This window comes from Zalophus californianus, chromosome 4 (assembly GCF_009762305.2).
Source record: "Zalophus californianus isolate mZalCal1 chromosome 4, mZalCal1.pri.v2, whole genome shotgun sequence".
Taxonomy (NCBI): Eukaryota; Metazoa; Chordata; class Mammalia; order Carnivora; family Otariidae; genus Zalophus; species Zalophus californianus.
This window is the reverse complement of record NC_045598.1, coordinates 176,061,569-176,086,677: the sequence shown is the minus strand read 5'-3', so window position 1 is coordinate 176,086,677 and position 25,109 is coordinate 176,061,569. Positions and strand designations below refer to the sequence as shown.

Genomic DNA, 25,109 nt, shown 5'->3' with positions numbered 1-25,109 from the left:
AGTGGGTAGCAGATGCAAATATATTTCAGGCTTGCCGGTCTACCATTTCAATCACGTCGGCTTCAGCAGTGACTTTGCCTAAGTAAGCAACTCCAGAAAACTTGAAAAACAAAAGCATTTTGATCCATTTATTTTAGGGACAGACCCTTTTCCAGACCACAGTAACATCCAACAGATGTACAGCAAAGATGGATTTGTTACTAGACTTCTCTTTACAGCGCTACAAATGTATGGGGCTAATTATATAACCACCTGCGGTTGTACAGATGGAAACATCTCAGCTCCAGCTGGAGCTCACACCAAGGCTAGAAGATGCTTGGCAGCAGCAGTTACAAGCTTTGGCGGCCGAGGACTGTAATGGTTTGGCCTGTTTTTCCTTTTTGGATTCCAAACTACAGCTCCAGCGGACAGAGATTGCCTGTGCTTTACAATCTTTCTGCTAGGGGCTGGGCTGGCTGGTATGGCTGGCCTTTTGCAGCCCTGGAGCCTTGGTTCGCCTCCTTATGATTCAGTACTACTTTAACTCTCACCAAAGAAAGGGAATTTACTTTATGCATTTATTACTTCTTTTAGTCCACTTTATTGAGCTGAAAAATATAAAGAGTATTACAAATAGGGGTGCCATGTATTAGTCATGATAATAATGGCTAATAGGCTTGTACCCTCTTGAGAGAGGAGGAGGAGAAATCGCAGGCACACCTAGGGAGGAAGAACCTAGAATTAAGTCCAGACAGAGTCTATTCGGGGATTTTCCACCACATCCCAGTGCTCTCTGCCCCTCAAAAGCTTGCTCTCCACACCTAGGGAATTTCGTATTTCACAGATGTTTGAGAATGTCTCCTAGATTATTTTATGAAGTCGGGACTGCTAGCAGCAAGAATGCAGAGAAAACAAGTTTCGTTTGATGTAAAACTTCTGAAAATCTGAATGCCATTACGTGCTGGCTTTTTCCTGCTTCTAAGGAGGGTCTTCTCAGCGCTTTAAGAACACATCTACAAAGCAAAACAGCATAATAACCTCCCCAAGGCCTGGCTGTGAAAGACAATGGAGGTGTTAATTTTGTGTGAACCTATGGTCTGTGTGCTTCTTTTGAGATACTGAAAACCAGCTTGTGGTTTATTGCTTCTCTCTGAAATGGTTATTCCAACACATCACACACAGCTTTGTGAAAACCATGAGGCAGTTTTGAAAACGTGATGAGGTAAGGCATCTGCTCCTAGGGCCCTAGTGATGTGAAGTTAGAGAATACTCTGCACTGAACTCCATTTGTAAACCGATCCTTGGAGAAACTGATGGTGCATCATTCAGAGTACATTGAGGGCTCACCAATTATATTCACTTCAGGTTTATCTATTACTCTTTATTACATTCCTCAGGTAAAGTGAGACATTATTCCTAATAACATTATTCTAGGATTTTAAGTCCCACTGACAAAATAAGAAGTGTAATGTCCAGAAAAGGCCACTTGATTTACCTAAGGTTGCAAAGCAGGTACCTAATTAATTAAACAGAGAAGCCATCATAGACTGGGGTGGCAGCTCTAATAACGTGGAGGCCTTTATAAGCAAACCAAAATCTAAGCTTGTAAATGCCTCAAGGTTAAAATGCGTCAAAACGCTCAGGGCAACCAATCACAAACAGCCAACAAGGCTTTAAGCTATGGCCAAATAATCTTCCTTCTTTACTTCCACAATTTATAGAAGTCTTTCCCCTAGACAGAGTGCAGAAGAGTGCTCCTAACCATTTCTGGGGTGGCACTGCCCTATTTAAATTGATTTTTGCTCAAACTTCTTCTCCTACTCCCCCTTCCCATTTTATTGAGATATAGGTGACAATCAGCACTGTATGGTGTACAGCATAATGATGTGATTTACATATATGCGATATGATTGCCACAGTAAATTTAGTTAACATCCTCATCTCCATCATAGAGGCACAGAAAAAAAAAGAAAAAGTTTTTTTCCTTGTGATAAGAACCCTTAGGATTTACTCTTTTACCTTTCAAATTGTGAAAATTTCTAATGGGCAGCCTCACTAGAATGGAGTCAGGAGGTTTAGGAGCTCTCATGTCCTACCACTCAAAGTCAATTGGGAGACTCGACAGGAAGAGGCAGATTTGACTTTATACGGACTTGACCTTGCACATGGATACTGCTTGATGGGGGAAACAAAGCCAGAAGAAAATTTATTAAATTTCCTTACTACTTACAGCCCATTGACAAGTCCTTGAAATGGGCAGAGTGACCTTCCTCTATGGACTCAACTGCCTCGATGTTAATGCTCTGCTAAGGGCAAAAGGCAATCTTAGCCCAACCCCCAGAATCCTATAAGTCTACTTCAACATATAAAAATTCCTTTGGAAATTTCCTTTATCTCTAACCCCCTCCAAGATACATGTTGGCAATCATTACCCAAGCACGTGATCCACCGATATACATCTGAAGGGTCTCATGACTGAGGTTTTTTTTTTTTTTTTTTAATTTTTATTTATTTGACAGAGAAAGAGATCACAAGTAGGCAGAGCGGCAGGGAGAGGGACAGGGAGAAGCAGGCTCCCCACTGAGCAGAGAGCCTGATGCGGGACTCGATCATGACCTGAGCCAAAGGCAGGTCTGAGCCACCCAGGGGCCCCATGACTAAGGTTTTATTAGATAGTAATAAATGACCTTTTCCCAATAATAGCTAGACCCTCAAGGTCCTGGAAACCTGGTTTCCGAAATTCTTTAGAGACTTAGCTATTCCTAACCCCTTCCCAACTTAAATGTATATACTGGGCCACCCTTCATGACCCAGGTACAGCTCTTTCTGCCCACGGTCTTGTCCCCGTGCTTTAATAAAACTACCTTTTTGCACCAAAGACATTTCAAGAATTCTTTCTTGGCTGTCGGCTTTGAACTCTAACATCTATCCTACATCACTGCTCTACGATTCCAACAGGAAAAAGAGATGCTTTCCTTATTCCCTGGGCAACAGCCCAGCCAATGAAAAGCCAACACACTTTGAACTCCCAGGTTATTCCAATGGACTTTTAGTTGACAATGGCCTTCCCAACTTCTCCTTTTTGCTTAAAAAAGAGCACCTCTCCTATATTCCCCAGACTTGCCCACGGTTTTGCCAAAGCTTGTTTGTCCCAGATTGCAATTCTCTTTGATTCCTAAATAAAACAATCCTTTGCTAGTAAAATAACTAGAGGTTTCTATTTTTAAGGTTAACAGAATATACCATGCAGCAGTGTTAACTATAGTCATTATGTTGTACATTGCATCCCTAGTTTTTATTTATCTTACAACTGGAAGTTTGTTCTGAAATAAACTCCTAAAATTTAATATGCCTAGTTTATCTTTAAACACAAGTTGAAGCAAAATTGAAATTTCAGGTCTCCAAATCATTATTCTGTTAAAATCAGGCTGCCAGATGCATATTAGCTGCTACCGCGGGTCTAGAAGTAAGTGGACATGAAGGAATATATTAAAGAAAAATATGCTAAGCAAAATAAGTCAATCAGAGAAAGATAATTATCATATGATCTCACTCATATGTGGAATTTAAGAAACAACACAGAGGAACATAGGGGAAGAGAGGGAAAAATAAAACTAGATGAAATCAGGGAGACAAACCATAAGAGACACTTAAGCATAGGAAACAGGGTTGCTAGAGGGGAGGTGGGTGGGGTAGGGTAACTGGGTGATGGACGTGAAGGAGGGCACGAGACGTAATGAACACTGGGTGTTACATAAGACTGATGAATCACTGAACTCTACCTCTGAAATTAACAATGCATCATAGTTAATTAATTGGGTTTAAATTTTAAAAATTTAAAAAAAGAAAAAGAAAATCGCCCCTCCCCGGGACAGAAATTCTAATCTGGGGGAAGACAAAACTTTAACATAAACAACTAGAAAATAGTATAAGAGAGGAGGATTATCAAGGGCAAAGCACTTTGGATGTCAGAAGATGAGCATTCCTAATATCTGTGGATTCTGCCTCTGATGGACCAAAATCAAGGTGTCAGCAGGACCATCCTTCTCCCAGAAGCTCTAGAGGAGAATCCATTTCTTGCTTCTTCCAGCTTCTGGTGGCTGTATTCACTCTTTGGCTGTGGACACAGCATTCCAATCTTCAAGGCCGGCAAATTCAAATACCTCTTTGCTCTGTCTTCACACTGGCTTCTTTGTATGTATGTCAGATCTCCCTCTGCCCCTCTCTTAATCCAACGCCTTAGACCACTCGGCCACGCGACCCCGTTCCTCTGCCTCCCTCTGAAAAGAATAGTTGTGATTGCATTTAGGGCTCCCCTGGATAAATCAGAATAATCTCCACATTCCAAGATCCTCAGCTTCATCACAGCTGCAAAGACCCCCTTTTTGCCCTATATGGTAACATTGAGGCATTTCAGGGATTAGGACGGAGCCATCATCTGGAGTGTTGGGTTTGGCCAGCAAACCTTGAGATGGTGAATGAAAGGATTACTCCCAATGCCTTAGTAGGAGAAAGGAGAGGCCTGCGAACCCGATGCTCTAGTGGGGGAAAGCTTTCAGCCAAGCTCTGTCTCCATTTTTATTGTGAGTTTAATTAACATACCACATGCAAGGCAAGGAGTTTGTGAATTACGTGACCCCTGCAGGTGCCTGCATTTAAGCATTTACTTCCTAGATGAGATCTTTGAGCCACAGTAAGAATCCCGGCCATTCAACCAAGAAATTTCAGAGGAGGCCCAGCATTCCGGGCACTCCTCCTTTGCTTTTCACTTAGTATCATCCAGGGAGGCATATACAAGTCAGGTTTTATCTACACAGGCACTGTGAATCCCCACACTGGAGGACCATTTTTCAGCCTACCACACTACCCAATTCCAAAACTTCCTACAAAGCTACAATAATCAAGACAGGGTGACCTCAACATAGGGATAGACTGAGAGACTACGAAACAGAAGAGTCCAGAAATTAACTCTACATTCAAGGTCAACTGATTTTTAACAAAGTTCCAAGGTGATTCAACGTTGAATCATTGTCTTTTCAACAAATGGTGCTTGAGATAATTGGAATAAAAGAAATAAAAGAATTAAAAAGAAAATACCTAAGACCTTCCTCTCATGCTTAAGCAAAAATTGACTTTTAAAAAAATGGATAATAGACCTAAATATAAAAGCTAAAATTATAAGACTTCCTGGGCCCGAGTTCTTTCTGGGAACATTTTGCCAGGAAGTCAATACTTTTCTCACCTAAACTAAACGGGCCTTCCTAAAGGACACAGTGCAGAAACAAACTGCAGAGAAGCAAAACCACAGAAGGCATGCGGAGACTCGTTACTGCAGATCCCAGAGCCTGCAGAGCTCACTCGACAGAACTCTAAGGAGGGAAAAAGAATTCACATTTATTTTATCTGACTTATGCTTTCTCTACAATATCTCACTTATCTTCCCAATAACCCTCTGAGGCAGTGAACATAACTGACATTTTACAGATGAGGAAACCGAGGCCTGAACGTGATTTGTGCAAGGTCACGAAGACAGTAAAGAGACCCAGAATGCAGATCCAAGTGCGCCTGACTCGACTACTGCCTGTCTTTCAGAATTCTGTGTGAATTTAAAGTGCTCACACCCGTAAAACAGGGAGCAGGGTGCCTGATGCACCATAAATGCTCTCCATAAGTATTAAATTACACTCTCCTCGTTTGCTCACCACTCCAGCACAGAACCGTTAGTTAAGGAGGAGGGGAGGCCACCCAGCAGCTCTGCTTCACTGGCCCCTCCGTGCAAAATTCAGGCTGTAAACGCTGCTGCCCACGGATCGCAGGACAGAGAAGCTCCCCCAGGGAAAAGGGCTTATGCCTATTTAGGAGGATTTGCAGCCAAGACCACCAAGCCCTTTCAACAGACCACTCGGCCCCCCGCCGACATGGAAGAGAGGCCCCATGAGGTTGTTAAAACCGACACAAGAAGAGGACAGACCAGGCGGGGAAAGCAGACCAAAACACACAGGACACAAGGAACTTAATAAGTCACCGACCTAGGGCGCCTGGGTGGCTCAGTTGGTTAAGCGACTGCCTTCGGCTCAGGTCATGATCCTGGAGTCCCGGGATCAAGTCCCACATCGGGCTCCCTGCTCAGCAGAGAATCTGCTTCTCCCTCTGACCCAACCCCCTCTCATGCGCGCGCTCTCTCTCTCTCTCTCATTCTCTCTCTCAAATAAATAAAATCTTAAAAAAAAATCACCAACCTAGACAACAGTGACCAGTCCCTAGCATCATTAAGTTACAATAGTAGGCTAACTCTTTAGCAGATCTGTAGATATTTACCCAGTCATTGCTGTTAAAGGCAAAACGGGGGCTAATTAAAACAGCAATAGAAATGGCGGGCATGACCTGCTGATGACAACACAGGAATGAACTGAGAGCCCCAGCATGCGCTCTACTGGGTGGAAAGGAACTGTGGAAGGCTTAGATGACTGACGCAGCATCTCATTAGCGCTAAGGAGCGTTTTGTGATAATAGTAACAATGAACGTTCACTGAATACTTGATTTGCTAGATGCCTTGCCTGGGTTATTTATTATTCACAATGGAATGAGATCCTCTCTTCACAGACGAGGAAACTGAAACAGAAAGTGCAAACAGGCGGTGAGTTTAAAACTGGAGCTGATCTATTCAGCCTTCAAAATGAAGCCACGCACTCCAGCTCTATGAATGTCCCCTATCCCCCCAAAGTGGTCTAATAAGACATCTTTCCTCTCCTCTCCTCCCACAAAAATCTGGCAGGAATCGTGGTTTATAAATAATCGAATTGTCTTTCTTACTTCTCTGGCATTTCCTTAGGGGATCTGCTTTTAGAATATTCCAATAGCACTCTTGCAAAGTGCATTAGTCACTATGGAAACAGTTAATTCATTGATAAGAGTGGAGAGCTTTTATTAATAAGGATACAACAGCATATGTGACCCATAATGAGCAGCTCTGCATAGAAAGCCATTCCAGAAAAAAAAAATAAATGTATAGCATTATGGGACTGTGGACTTAGCACAACCTGCCGCAGGAAGTAAATATAGGACAGCCACTTCTGGCGAGTCCATTTGACAAATCCCCTGAGGATTATGAAGAACCGGTCTCCCTGGACCCCATTTCCCAGACCTGCTACTTGCACAACAGCAGTGAACTGCCTGCCGAGCACAAAGTGGTCTCTGTCCCGCCCCCCCAACCCCATCATCCTGGAGGACTTTCAAGTGACTTGTGAGGTGGCCAAACAGTTCCAGGGCCTAATGAGCTCCCCCGCCAACTGAAGCACTCCCTCCCCAGACCCCATGGCCTTCGGAACAAAAGCTGCAAATTGCTTTCTGACCTTTGAAGCCATCCCAGGAAGTCCCAGGTGGCCCGAAGGAAGAGCTTCCTAGCTGCGCCTTTAGCGCTGGGCACCCTCTGATCAAAAGTGTGGGCAAAGGGCAAGAGAACCAGCCCCTGATGGGCAGCGGCTTTGGCGAAGCGCGGACGCCTGGAGCTAATCATGGCCGGCTGCAGACGAGGGGACACTGAGGGGCCTGTGTCTAAAAGCCAGCCTCGATGCCTGCTGTGAGGATTTGGCCCTGCAGACACAAGGCAAAGCAAGGAGGCTCTGGGTCCCTCCTCCTTTTTCTCTCATCCCTCTTCTCTTCATCCTTCCCTGGGCAGCGTTGCCTCGGCTTTCAGGTTTCCATGCTCAGAAGGCAGCAAAGCCAGGGACAAAGGGCCTTTTACATCTAGACCGCTCCTCCCCTTCCCAGCCTGCCGCCCCCATGTTTTCAGACAGCCCACATTTGAATTCTGGCTCCAACACCTGCCAGCAGGGTGACTTTGGACTTGTCCCTGACTCCGCAAGCCTCAGCTCCCAGGTCAGACTGTCCTGGTTTGCGTGATAGCTGGTAACCTTGCAAAAGTTACTTCTCTCCGCGTATAGTCTTCAATGCCAACTGAGGATAATAATAATAACACTGTCTCATAAGCAGGAGCTACTCACAGGAGGGCCGCCTGTGAGTCTGGAACCATAATGGGAGGATGTGGGTGGGAGGAGCTGGAGCCAGGAAGGAGACCCAGCCACTGCGGGTGACAGTGCTTGGCCTAACCAGCAGCCAGCAAGCCAGAGAGTCTGGGAAGTGCAGCTTGCTGGGTGTGTCCTCTGCAGTATAGAGCAGAGCAGGAAAGGGTGGGAGCTCTGAGTGCCAACATGCATAGGACAGCATGTTGCCCCATAGGGTTGTCTGTAAGGCTGAATAAGAAGCCAGGAAAAGCCCCTACCCAGCACAAGGCCTGGCACCTTATGGGTGAGCAATAAATATTATTTGATGGCCTACACTGAACAAAAGGGAGAGGAAGGAGTTTTCACCCCCTTTTTATCCTGCCATAGGGCTTGAACTGGGACATCTCATCTCATCTTTTGTCCTCAGACTGGAATTTACACCATCAGCTCCCCTGGTTCTTTTTTTTTTTTTTTAAGATTGATTGATTGATTGATTGATTGATTTGAGAGAGAGAGAGCATAAGAGGAGGGAGGGTCAGGGGGAGAAGCAGACTCCCCATTGAACAGGGAGCCTGATGTGGGACTGGATCCCAGGACTCCAGGATCATGGCCTGAGCCGAAGGCAGTGGCTTAACCAACTGAGCCACCCAGGTGCCCCTCCCCTGGTTCTTAGGCCTTCAGACTCAGACTGAGCTACACCACTGGATTTCTGGGGCTCCAGCCTGAAAGCTGTGGGACTTCTCAGCCTCCATAATCGCATGAGCCAATTCTTTTTTTTTTTTTTAAGATTTTATTTATTTATTTGACAGAGAGACACAACAAGAGAGGGAACACAAGCAGCAGGTGTGGGAGAGGGAGAAGCTGGCTTCTGCCGAGCAGGGAGCCTGATGCAGGGCTCGATCCCAGGATCCTGGGATCATGACCTGAGCCAAAGGCAGACGCTTAATGACTGAGCCACCCAAGTGCCCTGAGCCAATTCTTTATAATAAATACCCTCTTATATATATGTCCCATTGTTTCTGTTTCTCTGGGAAATCCTGACTAATACAAGAATCATAGTCATAATAGCTGTTGTGGTGACAGGACCATGCAGACAGCTAACCTCCATGGTCATGTGGGTCCCTACCTAGACTGAACAACTTTGTCAGCCATTGGAACTCTGCCCTCATGAGTCTAGTCTGCAGAACCCCCGCCCCAGTTCCAGCTGCAACTCAACAGCATGCATACCTTGACTATCTCTCTCTGCATTTTTTTCTCTTGTTCCCAAAGCCCGGACTTTGTTGAAAAGTGTCACAGAAATATGTCAACCAGGTTCATACCAGAATGCTGCTTACAATTGCTGTTATCCTCTTGTGTCCCTAGAACACTCTCTTCACTATGGCCCCTCTCAAGAGATCATCCCCACTTCCTTCTACTAAATCAAGATAAAAAATAAAACAAAACAAAAAAACTCGTCTTCTCTCCCAAAACTGAACTGTAAGGTGGAGGACAGTGGTTAAGGGTACAGACTGGAACTGAGTATGAAACCTGGCTCCACACTTTCTATGTGCAGGTCACCTAATCCTGCTGAGCCTCTGTCCCCACATCTGTGAAATGGGTGGTTCTGACAATTAAAAGAGAGACTCCGTAGAAAGCAATTAGCACAGTAACTAATACATTAAGTGACCAGCTAAAGTTAGTTATTATTTCCTATCATTGTATCTCTGTCCTTTACCGACCTTATATTTTTTGTGTGTCTCTCTTAGGAGAAAATCTGTCTCTTCATCTTTATAAGTATAAACTCACCCCCTATTCTCCAGTAACCTTTGTGGATTACTTTCCATCAATTATCTCGGGTTTTTTTCTGTTTTCCTCCTCTACTCAAATGACTTCTTTCCATATTTGTAGATAATTGATATGAGAAAAATACAAACAGGAAACAAAAATTCTCTTTCTTACTAATAAAAGAAATATGCATTAAAATAAGTTTGAATATCCATTTTAGATCTAGCAAAATAATAAAAATGAATGCTTTCATTTATTCTTTTTTTCTCCAAATGGCACCATCAGGAAAGTAGAGGAAAATAAGTTTGGTGGCAGCACTATAAAGTGACACAATCTTTGCAGAAACAACTTGGCAAGTAGTGACAAGAGTCATAAAAATGTTTATACTCTTTGACCTAGAAATACCAATTTGGAGAATTTATCCCAAGAAATTAATTTTAAAGGAAAAAAATGAGTTCTGCAAAGATGTTTATAGCTGCCCTAAATATTATCCCTAGAAACTAGAAATAGTTATTCTTAAGAGACTGACTAACCTGCTCAAAAACTGCATATGCTAAGAGAGGATGTGGTTGGTCCTGAGATGTGACAACTATGATGGAAGAAAGAAAATTCTGTGCACCCATTGTTAGCCTAACTGCCTCCAAGAACTCCAGGCAGGTCTGAAATGGACCCACAGGGCCATGTGAGGAAAGGGAAGCTGGAATCAACAGCCATAAAAGTAACAAACAATAACAAATTTGTCTTCTAAAGCCATAAAATGGACACAGGCAGTAGAATTTTGAAATAATTTGGGCTACAAATGGCTAAATGTTCTTTGCTCTCGCTTCATTCAGTTGATAGAAAATTACTGCAATCCTAGCAGGTGGCAGACTGAGGAACAGTGACATAAAGACAAAACACAATGGTCCCTGCCATCACAAACTTAGAATCTAGACAGCTACGCAACAGAAAATCTATTAGCAAGAAGGAAAGCATGGATTTCTCTGAAAATACCAAGATGATGGACCAGGAAATGCCTTCTCCGGAGGAGGTATCCCTTGAGCTAAGAAGAGAACTTGTCCAAGCAGAAAGGGGGTAGGAAAGAAAATTTCAGGCAGAGGGACAGTACTAGAGGGCAGATAATTTATGGAAAAGAGTGTGGTGCCTTCCAGAAACTGATGGTAGTACAAGATAGCTGGATCATGTCATCCTGGAGGGCAGGTGGAAGTAAGACCAGAGAAGTAAGCAAGAGCCAGGTCAAGAAGGGCCACCATGTTGTCAACTGTGAACTATACACAGAAGGTTCTAGAAAGTTCTGAAAGATTTGAATAAGGAAAGTGACAGAATGACAACCTCTGCAGATGAGTTAATGATGTCTAGGTGACTGTTTAACATGAATTGTTTAATAGAGTGAATGGGTAATCAAGAAGAAAATATCTATTCTTAAAGGAGACTCATTTCCTTCCCTCTGCCTGTTAATATTCTTCAGCCATGTATCCTTTATCTTAAAACAATAGAAATGCTTTTCTTAACCATGTTGCCTATCATAGGTATCACTGCCCAGTTTTTTAGATCTGTGGCTAATATCCCCTAATTCTATGCTTCCACCCCACACTCTCTCCTGAAGCTCCTTCAATCAGGCTTCTGCCCCTGTGATCCTACTAGACCAGTCTTCTCAAGCATTTCTATCAAACAAACCATTGATTTATTGTTGCTGTGAAGCAGGAACCATGTGAAGATCTAGGATAGAAGGGAATAAGGCAGTTCAGTCCTCAGTTATAAAATAAATAAGTCACAGAGATTGAAAGTACAGCATAAGGAATATAGTCAATAATATTGTAATAATGTATGGTGACTACACTTACGATGGTGAGCATCTGTAATGCACAGAGTTGTCTAATCACTCTGTTGTACGCTTGAAACTAACGTAATGTCGTGTGTCAACTATACTTCAATAATAAAAATGAAAGTAAAAGACAGTCCGGTCCTCATGCCTCAGGAATATATGGTGCACGGGATAGGACGGATAGAACCCAGAGATCAGCAGGTGCTCACTTGCCTGAAGTGACCTAGATAAAATGAGCCTAAAACTCTCAATTCCATTGGCTTTGTAAGCCAATGTAAGTCCTTCCCACAAAATTTCTACAAATGATTCCAGAGGTCTCACTCCAAAATCATGACTTACTCTACCTCCTACTTCTGCCTAGGCTGTCTCTGTGCCTTGGTCAAGGGGGCCACCGGGATGGAAAGTTCAGCTCCTTTTATGGCACTGCTTCTCCCCACAAAAAAGAAAAAAGAAAAAAAAAAAGAAAAGTCACTTGGCACCAAGAATTTTCACACATCCTAAAATTCACTGCATGATTTATGGGGCAGAGAGAGGAGACCAAGCGCATATTTACACGGAAGTGATACCAGCACACTGAAATTGTTGCAGAGGCCATCTACCATGGGGAGTGGGGGGCAGTTGTAGAGGCTGGGGTTCACTGCTTGTTGCCCCATCTCCCTTCTGCCTCCATCCAGCCTCTTGCCCCTTTCTCAAATCATTACTCCTCTGCTCCTGGGATTCCACATTCCTTCTCCATTCAGCATTCGGTAGGGTCCCCTTGAAAATGGCATGTTCCTGGGATTTCAATCTTGCCTCTGCCACTTACTAACTCAACAGCTTGGGAAAGTCACTTACTTGTCTGAGCCAGATTCCTCTTCCATAAAACAAGGATAATCATTGGTGTAATATTTTAAAGCAATTAATGAGCTTTTCTCTTTTGCATTTCTGCATACATAATCTGTGTCATCAATCTCAATGCACCTGGGGTAGAAGTGAGAAAATTATAGTAAGACCTCAAGGAGAAAGGAAGGAATTATTCTTGCTAGAATTTAATACCAGACAATGGTATTGAGATGTAGGTTCTGCCAAGAAAGAAATTTTCCTAAATGTCTTTATCTCCCTCCTTTAACATATTGGGAGTTTTCCTTGTGTGGTTGTTATTACACTTATATAAGGAGGTCCCAGTCCAAAAGAGAGAAGAATCGGAGACACCTGTCCTTTCTCATATCAGTGGAAGATATAAGGGAGGTAGGTGGACAGCAACACCCCATCATCTATCTCGAAGCCAAAGTTCCAGAGTGGAGATGGGGTGTTCACTAAGTTGGGGGGTGTTGCTGGTAGACCAGTTAGGAGATGGTTGAAGTAATTAGGAAGATTTCATGGAGACTTGGACTTTGGTAACTGTCAATAGGAATTTAAAGAGAGAGAGATGGGATACAAATGGCAAGGTGATAGAATCACCAAGTCTTAATGATTGCATATCTCTCCAATTTACAAATTGTCTTTATTAACTGCTGCATTTGTTGTTTTTGAGATCATTTCCTCCTCTCCCAAATTCCATGATGTCATACTACCTAGTCCTTCTGTCTCCTCTCTGAATTTTCATCCTCCCCTATGCAAAAGAGTTGGCTTGTTTTTTTTTTTATGGAATAAGTGGATAAAGAAGTCTGTAGAGGAGGAAATGGTCTGCTTTATTTCAGGGCTATGCTAGAGTTTGCAATCTATTGTGCAACAAATTCTACAAGATTTTCTTTAATCTTAAGAAAATGTCTCATAATGTTAACCCTGGTAAAATTGCTATTACACAAGAGAATACCTTAATCCAAGGTGGGGGGAAGCTAATCTAGAATTTACAGTTGACAATTAATCAATATTTAGTATAGTGTAGTGCTAAACATGTTGTCATTAATAATTATTACCTGTATCTAACCTACCAATAAAAGTGGCTATCAACTGCTTTCTGTTAATTACTTTAGCCAGTTTAATGATGATAATGATCCCTGGCCTCTCTAGGGAAAGTAAGGGTATACAAAGCACTTTCTGATATCTGGTGGCATCTCCAGAGTATATGAGGAAGGTAGTGGCGTGCTATAGTATCTGTATTGTACAAAGAAATTAACTAAGGCCCAGAGAGAATATATAAATTGGGATACAAAGAAAGTAAAGAAACTCTCATTTAGTATCCTCTTAGGAAATACATTTCTATTTCCCATTATCTGACTCCTCCCACATCCTCCAGGATTCCTGAAAGATTATTGATAAAGAGATCTGCTGACAAGCACCCTCAATGCCCTTCGATGAAAGTGCTCTGGGCTGAGACACTTGAACATTTTCAGTCCTTTTGGCAGGGGGTGGGGGGAGGGGGCTTTCATTTATCTACTGGGGCTTAACCACATGGGGGGGTCTCTAATATTTCCAATCGATTCCATTCATCCTGGTGGATAAGTGTACATATATGCTAGACCTCTTCTGATGTAAGTAATGGAGAACCAACTCTAACTTCCAAAGGAAGTTAAGGCAAAGGAAATAAGGAGGTTAATCAATGTAAAGGAGAAGAGCAGGAGTGTGACAGGGTCTGAACACACTGGAACCACAGGCTGGAATGTACCTAGACTCCCACACTGGTTTACCAGTTTGTATCCCTGATCCTGTCTCTATAGTGCCTCTAGCTTCTACCATTATAAACTAGGTTTTTATATTAATGGTACATATATAATCATTGAATGGCCCCACGTTTTCTGTCTTATGGATTTGCTCACCTGGAAGTGACAGCCTTCAAGGATCTCTTTTGCCTCAATTCCAGAAGTTCCAAGGGAAGGATTCATTGGCCAAGCCTGAGTAAGCAGTCCAAACCTGGACCAGTCAACCTGGCCATGGAACCAAGTTATGTTTTTATGACAACTCTCCTTTGGTCAAAGATACGGAAAACCCCTAGAAAAAGGAGGTTGGATGGAAAAATTGAGAGGCTGACCACAAAAAAATGTAAAAGTAAAACAGGCACAAATACACCTGTTTACCTCTCCCATGTTCTTACCACACCACTTGACCCAAGCTGTAGGAATATATACTCTTTGTTATCTTTCCTACTCTAAACACACCTAAACTCATCTTTTAATTTTTCCTACACTTGTAGAGCCTCAGCTTACTCTTTCTGATGTTGACATATTAATTTTTATAGATGTCCACCTCATTTGTTGCCTTAGGATCATTTATAATTATACACTCAATGGTAAATTTGCACAACTCCCATACCCATGGTGCCGTCTCCTTATTTGAAGTCTTTATTTTGAAAGGAATAGCTACATTTTCCCTAAATTTATTACAATATCCCCAGCTTGTGGTAAAAGGTGCTTTAACAACATAAATCCTATCCATTCATTTATTCCAAGAACACTTAAGTATCAGGCACTGGGCTGCATTCTAGGATGGGGAGGTTGCTGCCCGAGAAGGAAGAGATCCCCAGAGATGACTCCTAACATCTGTGAGAGTCTGGCAGGAAAGGCAGATATGAGCACAAATTAAATAGGGTCCAGTATGGTAAGTGCTAAGGGTGATCTAGCCATGATGTATAGAATCCCTGAGACAGGAGGGACTGAGTCAGAGAAGTAGCTGAAAAGGGCAAACGTCTCTGAACTGATATTAAAATGTGCATCTCCTCCTTTTCCAAGGAGGAGACTGCTGGAGTCACAAGATCATAGAATCACTAACCTTGGAAAGAAAAGTGACCTGAAAGATCATTCAGCATCAATTTCTGCCCAGCGTACAAATTTCTCCTACCAACCTGTCTCTGCCTGGAGGCCTCGCATGATGGGGACCTCACTGGGATTACAGAATAGGTATTGGTATGGTAGAGAAATCAAAGGGTTTGGGGTCAGAGAGACCCGGACTCAAAATCCAGCCCTTACTAGCTCTGTGACTCCAGACTGGCCATATAGCCTCTCGGAACCTCAGATTTCTTGCCAGGTAAGTGTCATCACATTACCTACCATATGGAGTTGTGGGTGGTGATTTTGACTACTTACCTCCTTGAGGCAGCCCATTCTATTATGGAACAAATGGAATTGATAGGAAGCTCATTGTTGGATTAAGATGAAATCTGCTTCCTGTGTACTTCGGATCCGTCAGTCCTGATTTTGTGCTTTGCATGGGAGAAAGAAAAAAGAAGCCTTTTTACTCCCCTATCTAAGAGTACTTCAGACTGGACTATGATAATAAAATACCAGTCCCCCTTTTCTATAGCTCTCCTCTCCCTGCTGTGGTCAATTCTCCTGGCTTATTGCATCCCTGACAAATCTTTATATTTTTCCAAATTCAACCATCTCAGCCCTCAGAGATTCAGACTACTGGCCCTCGCAGTATCTGCTTATTTCAACAAACAGGTTTTAAATTAAATCTTAGGAAACACAATTCACTTTCAATAGAATCGCATAAAATGGAAGCGTCAAAAGTTGGAGAAAGTATAACTGTTTGACAATTGAAGATTGAACCATGAGCTAGAGGAATTCAAACCAGCTCGCTGGATCACACAGTAGATGTTTCTGTTACAAAGAAAATGGTGTATAGGATCTCCCGCCTCTCCAAAATCAAATTCATTGTGTTCTGATAAGATGCCAAAAGGAATCCCATTTACAGATGTAAAATATTCAAACTGTAGGCTCTGTGGCTGAATGGTTCTATTGCTTTTGGTTCTCTTGTTCATCATCTTTAGCATTGCAAAACAAATAAAATGAGCCTTCTTTCCTAAGAGAATGACAAATTTCTTATCGATCCCCATATAACTCAAACTCTTCTGACCAATGGTGGACTAACAGTCCAATTATTTTAATGTATTTGCAAATTGAAAATAAAAATAATATGCATATACATATTACATGTATATTGTCAAATTCACTTTCTGTATATATTTACCAAACACATTTTGTAAGGGTGTGAAGGAGGGGAATCAGGCAGCACACCTTAATATTATTTTAAAAATTTAAGGGGAAATGTAGCAATTTGGAAATAACTGCAGACTTCAAAAATTCCCATTTTGCTATTTATGTACCATTTTTGTATATCCTAGCAAGTAAAAGAGTGAATGAATATCTTGTAATGAGATTTGGAGTCATGGAAGGGACCCACAATTGCCAATTACACTGTATTTTAATTCAGAGATGCTTCTTTCAAAATCGTATGTTGATCTGACATTTCCCTTGGAAAATAATGGAGGGAGAAAACATTTTTCAAAGCTCTTGGGGCAGTTATTCAGACACCAAAATGCTAAGCAGGCCTGCACACAGGGGGAAGAGGTCCTTTGTGAGTGTGACCCTGCTGTTTGGTAGAATTTTCAGAGTCAGCCTTACTGCAATGAAATATAGTTTATAACCATAATCAAGTGTTGTTTGGAAAGATCTTTTTGGATGTGAGAAAACATTTGTAGTGTGTGATGCCATCAAAGAAAGGAGCTGATGGCATAGGGGTCATTGATGAGTTCGGTAGCATTAAATAAAGACACAAGTCAGATATTTAATGGGAAAGAACAGATGTGAGAACCTCTGGAAGTAGAAGAGCTTTAACAGGCAAGTAGAAGGAAGAACTCCTGGGTGGAGACAAACAGTCTGGAAGGGCCTTCGCTCTGGAGCTAAGGCATTGTAGCAGAGCTGGCTAGAGGCCAGCCTTTACATCAGACTGTAGAGGACAATCTGCTAGCATCTAAAGCACTACTTTTACACCTATAAAATAGGATGATAGTAATACCTACCTCAACGGGAAACATTTAGAATAGGGCCCAGTACATGGGGAAAACACAATTATAAGTAGCTGTTAGTGTAGGGATAACAGTAAGTACCCCTTAAAGCCAGGCAAGGGCGTCCACATGAGTTAGAGTGTTCTCGTGATTTTGTAAAGACACTTCTGGTACCTACAGTGGGTCTTGGGCAAGCAGTGCCATCAGGCAGGTGCACCAAGCCGGACCTGGGTGCTGTTTCCCCCTTTAGAGATGCTCTCCAACTCTCATACTCACTCTTGCTGAATGTGTGTGGAGTTGACCAGATGCCCCATGGAGCTCCAGGAATTGTGCCTATTAAATTGCTCAGGAGGGGCACCTGGGTGGCTCGATCGGTTAAGCATCTGCCCTTGGCTCAGGTCATGATCCCAAAGTCCTGCGATCTAGCCACGCATCATCATTGGGCTCCCTGCTCAGCGGGGAGTCTGCTTCTCCCTCGCCCTCTGCCCCTCCCCCTGCTTATGCACTCTCTCTCTCTCTCTCTCTCACTTGCTCTCTCTCTCAAGTAAATAAATAAAATCTTTAAAAACAAAAATTGCTCAAGAGCCTAATGGCTGAGCTGTGGTTCCAGGAGGGTGGCCTGGCAAGAGGATTGCTCTGAATGGCCAGTGTGATATTTCTTTTGTGGGAATCATCCAAGATTTAGCCAGCGAAATGGTACTAATATGTTGATTTGGGGTGACTCAAATTCTTTAGAAAGAGGTCCTGTAAAAAATATCTTCCAGAGCCCCTACACACCTTAGGGGCAGCCCCAGTAATAAGATGTTATTCTTAGCACTGATACCCTTTTTCTGTTCCCATTTAGGAAGAGGACTCACACAGTTCAGGAGAAACATAGCCATGCAACCCTAGATGATCCAGGATACTACAAAGACAAATAATTTCAAGCCCTTTAATTACTTCAAACCAGCAAACCACTGTAAATTACTGGGAGGGCGCCTGGGTGGCTCGGCTGGTTAAGCGACTGCCTTCGGCTCAGGTCATGATCCTGGAGTCTCGGGATCGAGTCCCGCATCGGGCTCCCTGCTCAGCAGGGAGTCTGCTTCTCCCTCTGACCCTCTCCCCATCTCATGCTCTCTCTCTCTCTCTCTCTATCTCATTCTCTCTCTCAAATAAATAAATAAATATTTTTTTAAAAAATAAATAAATAAATTACTGGGAGATGGAGGTGAGCTCCCTCCTAGAATCCCACTTCCCATATTGGAGAGCAGTCCTAAACCCTGACTAACCCCAGAAGGTTTTAGATGCCTAGATAAGAATTTTAAAACTTACTACTAGTCAAAAGAAATAAAATTAAAATGATGATTCCATATGTTGCCTACCAGGAAAAAAAATCATTTTAAATAATAATTCCAAATATTGATCAAGATAAGGTGTAGTGTAAAATGGTTCAACCTTTGGGATGGCAATTGAGTAGTATGTGTGAAGAGAATTCAAATGCGTGTGCCCAGTTATAGCACTTCTGGGAATCTAGCCTGAGGAAATTATCATAAATATAGAAAAAGCTGTCAACTTTTCTCTACATAGCAGCTGGCCTCCATCTCCTCTATTTTCCTGTCTTGTAAGAACTTCTGGAGAACCAAGTAAAACATGAATTATACTTTAGGCTATTCCTGATGACAGATATAATGGATTTACTCATATTTTCTTATTATAGCTGGCATTTATTGATTCTTTACTAAGTGCCAAACAGTGTGTGACATGTTTTATATAGGCTAATTCATTTAATACTCATCACAACACAACCAAGTACATCACTTGGGATTCCTTCAACCTCAGGAAACAGAAATCCCAGCTCCACTGGCTTAAACCACAGGGAAGTTGTAACCGGAAGTCCAGAGGTAGGCAACGCCACAACTGATAAATTCAGGGGTGATCACATCATCCTCTCTGCCATCCTCAGGCAGCCTGAACTTTGTGGTCACAAGATGGTCACCACAGCTCCAAACCTCACATGTAAGACATAAGTATCTCACAGAAATGGCCCTATGTCACCTTGACCAGAAATGTATTCCATGTTCCAGAGCAATCAGCACAGAGAAACCTATGGTTGTGCAGAGTACGAATTACATAACAAAGTTGGATTTGGGTTAGAAAGCACCAAAGGGCAGATGGACATTGGGTAGCAGCCAACAATCTCAGCTAGGAGTGAGATATTTATTTTATCTATGTAGCAGGAAAGGAAGCTAAAGTCTGGGGAGGTTAAGCAACTTGCCAGAGGTCACTCAGTCCGTGAGTGGAAGGGCTAGGATTGGAACCCAGTTCTACCTATCTAGAGTCCATAATTAGCACTGTGATGCATTCCTTTTCCACCTATGTGTATACAAATATACAAAAAGTTCTGCATTAGTCAGGGCTCTCTAGAGAAATAAAACCAATAGGATATATATATACGTGAGTGTGTACGTGTGTGTGTGTATACACCATATATGTGTATATCATATACATATATATACATATATAGCATATACATGTGTATCCTATACATATATGATTTATTATAAGGAGTTGGCTCACATGATTATGGACCCTAAGGAGTCCCATGATCTGCTGTCTATAACCTGGAGACCCAGCAGGACCTGTGGTATAGTTCCCATCTAAGTCTGAAGGCCTGGGAACCAGGAAAGCTGATGGTGTGTGTCCCAGTCCTAATGCAAGAGAAGACTGATGTAGCAGCTCAAAAACAGGTAGAGGGAGCAAATTCTCCTTTTTTTTTTTTTTTATTCAGGTCTATGTTGGGTGGATGGGGTCCACCCCATAGTGGGGAGAGCAATCTGCTTCATTCAGTCTATCAATTCAAATGTTAATTTCATCTAGAAACACCCTCATGGATACACCCAGAATAATGTTTAACCAAATATCTGCTCATGCCATGGCCCAGTCAAGCTGACACATGAAACCATCACAGTTTCTCAATGGAGATTGTTTGTTCTCTTACTGTGCTCATTCCTATGTACTTCTTTCATGCCAGCAAATAAGAAGCACCTGGTCAGCCATGGTATTAAAGAGGCATGAAGTACAGGTCTGTGATTCCTGAGATTAAGAATTCCTCAAATCAGTGAGATCATATGATACACGTCTTTCTCTGATTGACTTATTTCACTCAGCATAATACCCTCCAGTTCCATCCACGTCGTTGTAAATGGCAAGATTTCATTCCTTTTGATGGCTGCATAATATTCCACTGTACCTCTGAAACAACTAATACATTATATGTTAAAAAAAAAAGAAGATAGTAGGAAGGGAAAAATGAAGGGGGGGAAATCAGAGGGGGAGACGAACCATGAGAGACTATGGACTCTGAGAAACAAACTGAGGGTTCTAGAGGGGAGGGAGTTGGGGGGATGGGTTAGCCTGGTGATGGGTATTAAAGGGAACATGTACCGAATGGAGCACTGGGTGTTATACACAAACTATGAATCATGGAACACTACATCAAAAACTAATGATGTAATGTACGGTGATTAACATAACATAATAAAATTTTAAAAAGGGCATGAAGAAGAAAATTAAGTTACTTCCTCTTTGCTCTTGATTGGGAAATGCTACACAAGCTGGGCAAGGATCCTCATTTCATTCATTTTCTCATTTATTCATTCAACCAGCATGTAATGGAAAGAATGGACGTTTGGCCTTCACCACGTGTGGGTTTCAATTCCAATTAAATCTTGGCTATACAAGTTCCTCGTAAAATAAGAAATGGAATACAAGTGATAGTGATTGTCAATAGTACCAGTAGAAACAGAAATAATAGCAGTTTGACAAAGACAAATACTAATAAGGTAGGGTTCCCAGCCCTTTCTTCTCCTGGCAACTAAAAAGACTTTTCTATTGCCCATTTAGCTCCTTCTCATCCCCTGCCCTCTTCTATCTTTGCCTTCTGGGCATTTGTTTGTTTTAATACAGAATAGGAAGGATGGGGAGAAAGGACTCAAAGAAACCAAGGAAGACACAAGAGAAAGGAAGTCCAAAGCCACCTGATCAGAAGCAGACAAAGAAAAGGATTTGAGGAGGCAGGTGTTAGGGGTCAGCTGTGGGGAACGAGAGGATGAGAAGCTCTTAAGATTCTCTCTTTCACTTTCCCTCTGTGAACGAGAGGAAGGGAGGACATGGCTCTGCATTTTGAGACAGATTTTCATTCATGATCTTCAAGGGATATAGGTAACTCTTATAAGTGCTTTGTAAATACTTTTCTTTACTGAAGTATGTTTCTTTGAATGTGGCAGTGTATGTGAGAGTGTATGTGTATGTGTATGTGAGAAACTATGTAGGGCCCTGGGATTTGAGTAATACTAAGAGTAATGGTAACAGTAATACTAATCATGGTGGGCAGTGGCAACCACCGGGGCAGAAACAGTAGAGGTATGGAGAATTGGGCAAGCCACTTTCACTCTTGAGACTTTAGGCTCCTCATTTGCAAAATGGGGGAATTAGAAACATTAGAAACTACTTCTGAGCTCTAATATTCTGTGTGTTTCTATCCATATCTACTAAGCACCCAGTCCTGAGTTAAGTGCTAAGGGAGAGACACAGGAAATATAACAGATGATTCCAGCCCTCCAGGACTTGACGGAGAGGAGGGCCTTCTTGCTATTCCTTCATATTCATAACTTAGCCCTGCCTCAGGGCCTTTGCGCTTGCTCTTTCTTCTTCCTAGAATGTTCTTGCCCCAGATAGTCACATCAGCCCCTCCCTCACCTCATCCGGGTTTTTGCCTAAAGACTCCTTCCCAGTGAGTTCTTCCCTGATCACCTTACTTAAAATTACAATACTTTATGAATCTGGGAGGAATACAAGCATTTAGCTCATGGCAATATTTAAGGTTTCAAAAAAAGAAGAGGAAAAGAAAAGAATGCTTATCACCTACTGTGTGACAGGAGAATCTCAAGAGAGCTGGGGTGATTAGTTTCTAGTCATGAGGCCGGATTACAAGGCTTTTTTGGTAAAATTTAGTTTTATGGCTTATTTTATAATTAACAGTTCATAAAAGTAATAACACTTACCAAAAAAAAAGGTGCAACTCCTTTCTATCTATCTGCTTTCCCCGTTTAATTCTCTACTACACTTGTCATCACCTAACATGTTACACAACATATTTATTCATCCAACATCTGTTATTCCACATAAGAATTTATGCTGCATTAAGACAGGATTTTTTTTTTTCTGTCTTCTGCACTGCTATATCCCCAGCAACTAGAACAGTGCCTGGCATGTGGTAGAGGCTTAATAAATATTTCCTGAGTAGATGAATAAGAGACATGACATGACTTGGTCAAAAAACCAATCAGCCTGCATTTTTTTGAGAGAGAGAAAGAGGGAAAGAGAGAGAGAGCAGAGGGAGGGCAGAGGGAAAGGGAAAGAGAGAATCTTAAGCAGGCTCCACACTCGGCATGAAGCCGACATGGGGCTTGATCTCAGGACCCCAATATCATGACCCGAACCAAAATCAAGAGTCAGACACTTAACCAACTGAGCCATGCAGGTGCCCCATCAGCCTGCATTTAATACATGTAAGAAGGAGAAATAAAAGCACTGAAGAAATTCAGAGAAGGAAAGGAGGCACATGAGCCAGAACACTTAGGAAAGGCTCATAGGGCCAGGGCAACAGGGCTGTGCATGGAGAGATGACTGGCATTAACAATGGGGAGATAAGAGGGGAGGACTTTTCGGATTTTACAGGGAGTGGCAGGGTGGGAAGAAGGAATGTGGAAAGGAGACAGAAAGACAACATTGAAAAAGCCCATGGCCTCCACATGCTATGTTCTGGGATAATCAAAAAGGAGAGTCTACCTGGAATGGAAGAAAGGACCACTTTAGCAAGTAGAGGGAGGTCAGGACAGGGGAGCAGTTGGAGACAGTCCCAGGAAGGTCAACGACGCCCAGACACACCATGTGCCATGCCCAAATTTCCCATATATTCTAGAGGCTGAGTTGATGGACAGCTCGGCATGCTGGTATTGAACACTCACTGGTGACAACATTGAAGCTAACCACTGGAAAAGAGAAAGGGTTAAAATAAAGTACCTGTGATCTCCTCCAGGAGAAATTATAATGCTAATGTCAGTAATAGCTACCTTATCTCATGAACATGGCACGTCACATGTGATACAGGTTCTCCAACTTGTCTGATTACCTAATCCTGCATAACACACTACCACAAAACTTAGTGGCTTAAAATAACCGTTTTATGTTTTTACAGTTTTGTGTGCCAGAAATTGGGGTGGGGAGTGGGGCTCAGCTGGGAGGTTCATCTCAGATTCCATGCCACAAGCTGGGGTGACTGATGCTAAGGGATTCACCTCACAATGGCCTTCCATCACATCTCTGGCACTTGAATGCTCCTTGGCCTCTCTCTGTCTCCCTTTCTCTCTCTCTACATCATCTGGGATCCCGCCATGTGGCTTAGACTTCTACATCACAGGGACCTTGGAATAGTCAGATTTCCTACACAGCAGCTCCAAGAGCAAATGTTCCAAGAGAGAGGAAGTAGATGCTGCCATTCTCTTAAGGTCTGGGCCCAGAAACTGGCATGGCACCTTTTCTGCCATGTTTTCTTGGCGGGAGCAATCAAAGAGTCTCCTCAGATTCAAGGGGATGAAACATAGTCCCCATTTCTCAATAGGAGGAATGTCAAAGAATCTGTGGTCTTCTTTAACCCACCATAGCAATCTGAAAATACTATTTTTGTTTCTGAAAGAAGCTGGAGCTAAGAAAGATGAGAGTAACTTATTTAAAGAGAAAGGCCAATAACCTAATAGTTAAGATGATAGTAATGAGAGACTTGATGAAGCCATTCTTAAACTTACTATAAATCCACTGTAGTCAGCCTAGTCTAATCTTTCCATAACACTAGACAAACAAATATGTGACAGTGACTAGAGACTAGAATGAGGTTAATATATAAAGAAACAATATATGGCCAAGAAAATGGCAACTTAAGTCCCTGGAAAAACCGTAGTCTAAAAAAAACCTGACTCATACCATATTGAAATACAAATTACAGACGTATTAAGAAATGTAGGGGGAAATGTGTATAACCTTGAGGTAGCAATATGGAAAGATTAGATGGATAGATGATAGATAAACGGAGAGAGATCATTCTGTAATCTTTATTATTTTATGACAAAATATCATAAGCCAAGTCAAAAGACAAGTACTAGAATGGAAAATAAATACCTGCAACACGTGTGGCAGAGAGATGGCTAGCCACCTACCAAAAATTCACACTCCGAGATAGCAGTCCAGCCAAAAACCATAGCTGCCTCTTGCATCAATGTTGCATCAGCAATGAATGGTGTACGGCACTTTGAGAGCAGAGCTTTTAAGAAGTTGGTAGGGATTCTCCACCCTGCTTTTCCTTTTCTTTAGCTATATGCAGAGGACTCCAAAGCCATAATGAATGGGAGAGCCATAAGATGGTAAGAATCCAAGTCCCTGAAACACCAACTGGAAGAAAGCTGCCCACCTGCAAACCAGGAACGCTCACACTGGACTGTTAGAAGAGCAAGAAGTAATCTTCCATCATAATTAAGCGACTGAGATTTGGAGGTTCATTTGTTATAGAAGCTACTATTATCCTAATTAATCCAACAAATTTAATAAGTGAAGGGTTAATACCCCTAATACATAAAGAATATCTACAAAATTGACTATTCAAAAAGAAAAAAAAAAAATCAGAAAAATGAGAAAATTATAAAAACAGTCCAAATCACTAGGAGAAAATCCAAATGGATAATAAGTATGAAAATATTCTTAGAACATTTTTACTAGTATTCAGGGAAATGCACATCAAAG

At 42.2% G+C, this 25,109-nt stretch overlaps 1 long non-coding RNA gene across 6 annotated transcripts in view; it reads right to left on the bottom strand.

The window, feature by feature from the left end:
* LOC113939149 overlaps positions 1-25,109 on the bottom strand; it is an 89,085-nt gene that overhangs the window by 50,438 nt on the left and 13,538 nt on the right. For 5 of the 6 annotated variants that reach the window (XR_003525143.2, XR_003525137.2, XR_003525139.2 and 2 more), the window contains exons 3-5: positions 15,574-15,689; positions 14,311-14,482; positions 12,407-12,532 (exon numbers count right to left, since the gene is read on the bottom strand). This is a non-coding gene — a long non-coding RNA (uncharacterized LOC113939149). Of the gene's footprint in view, positions 1-11,424; positions 11,467-12,406; positions 12,533-14,310; positions 14,483-15,573; positions 15,690-25,109 lie in introns of those variants that run through there. The other variant, XR_003525140.2, reaches the window with a different exon arrangement.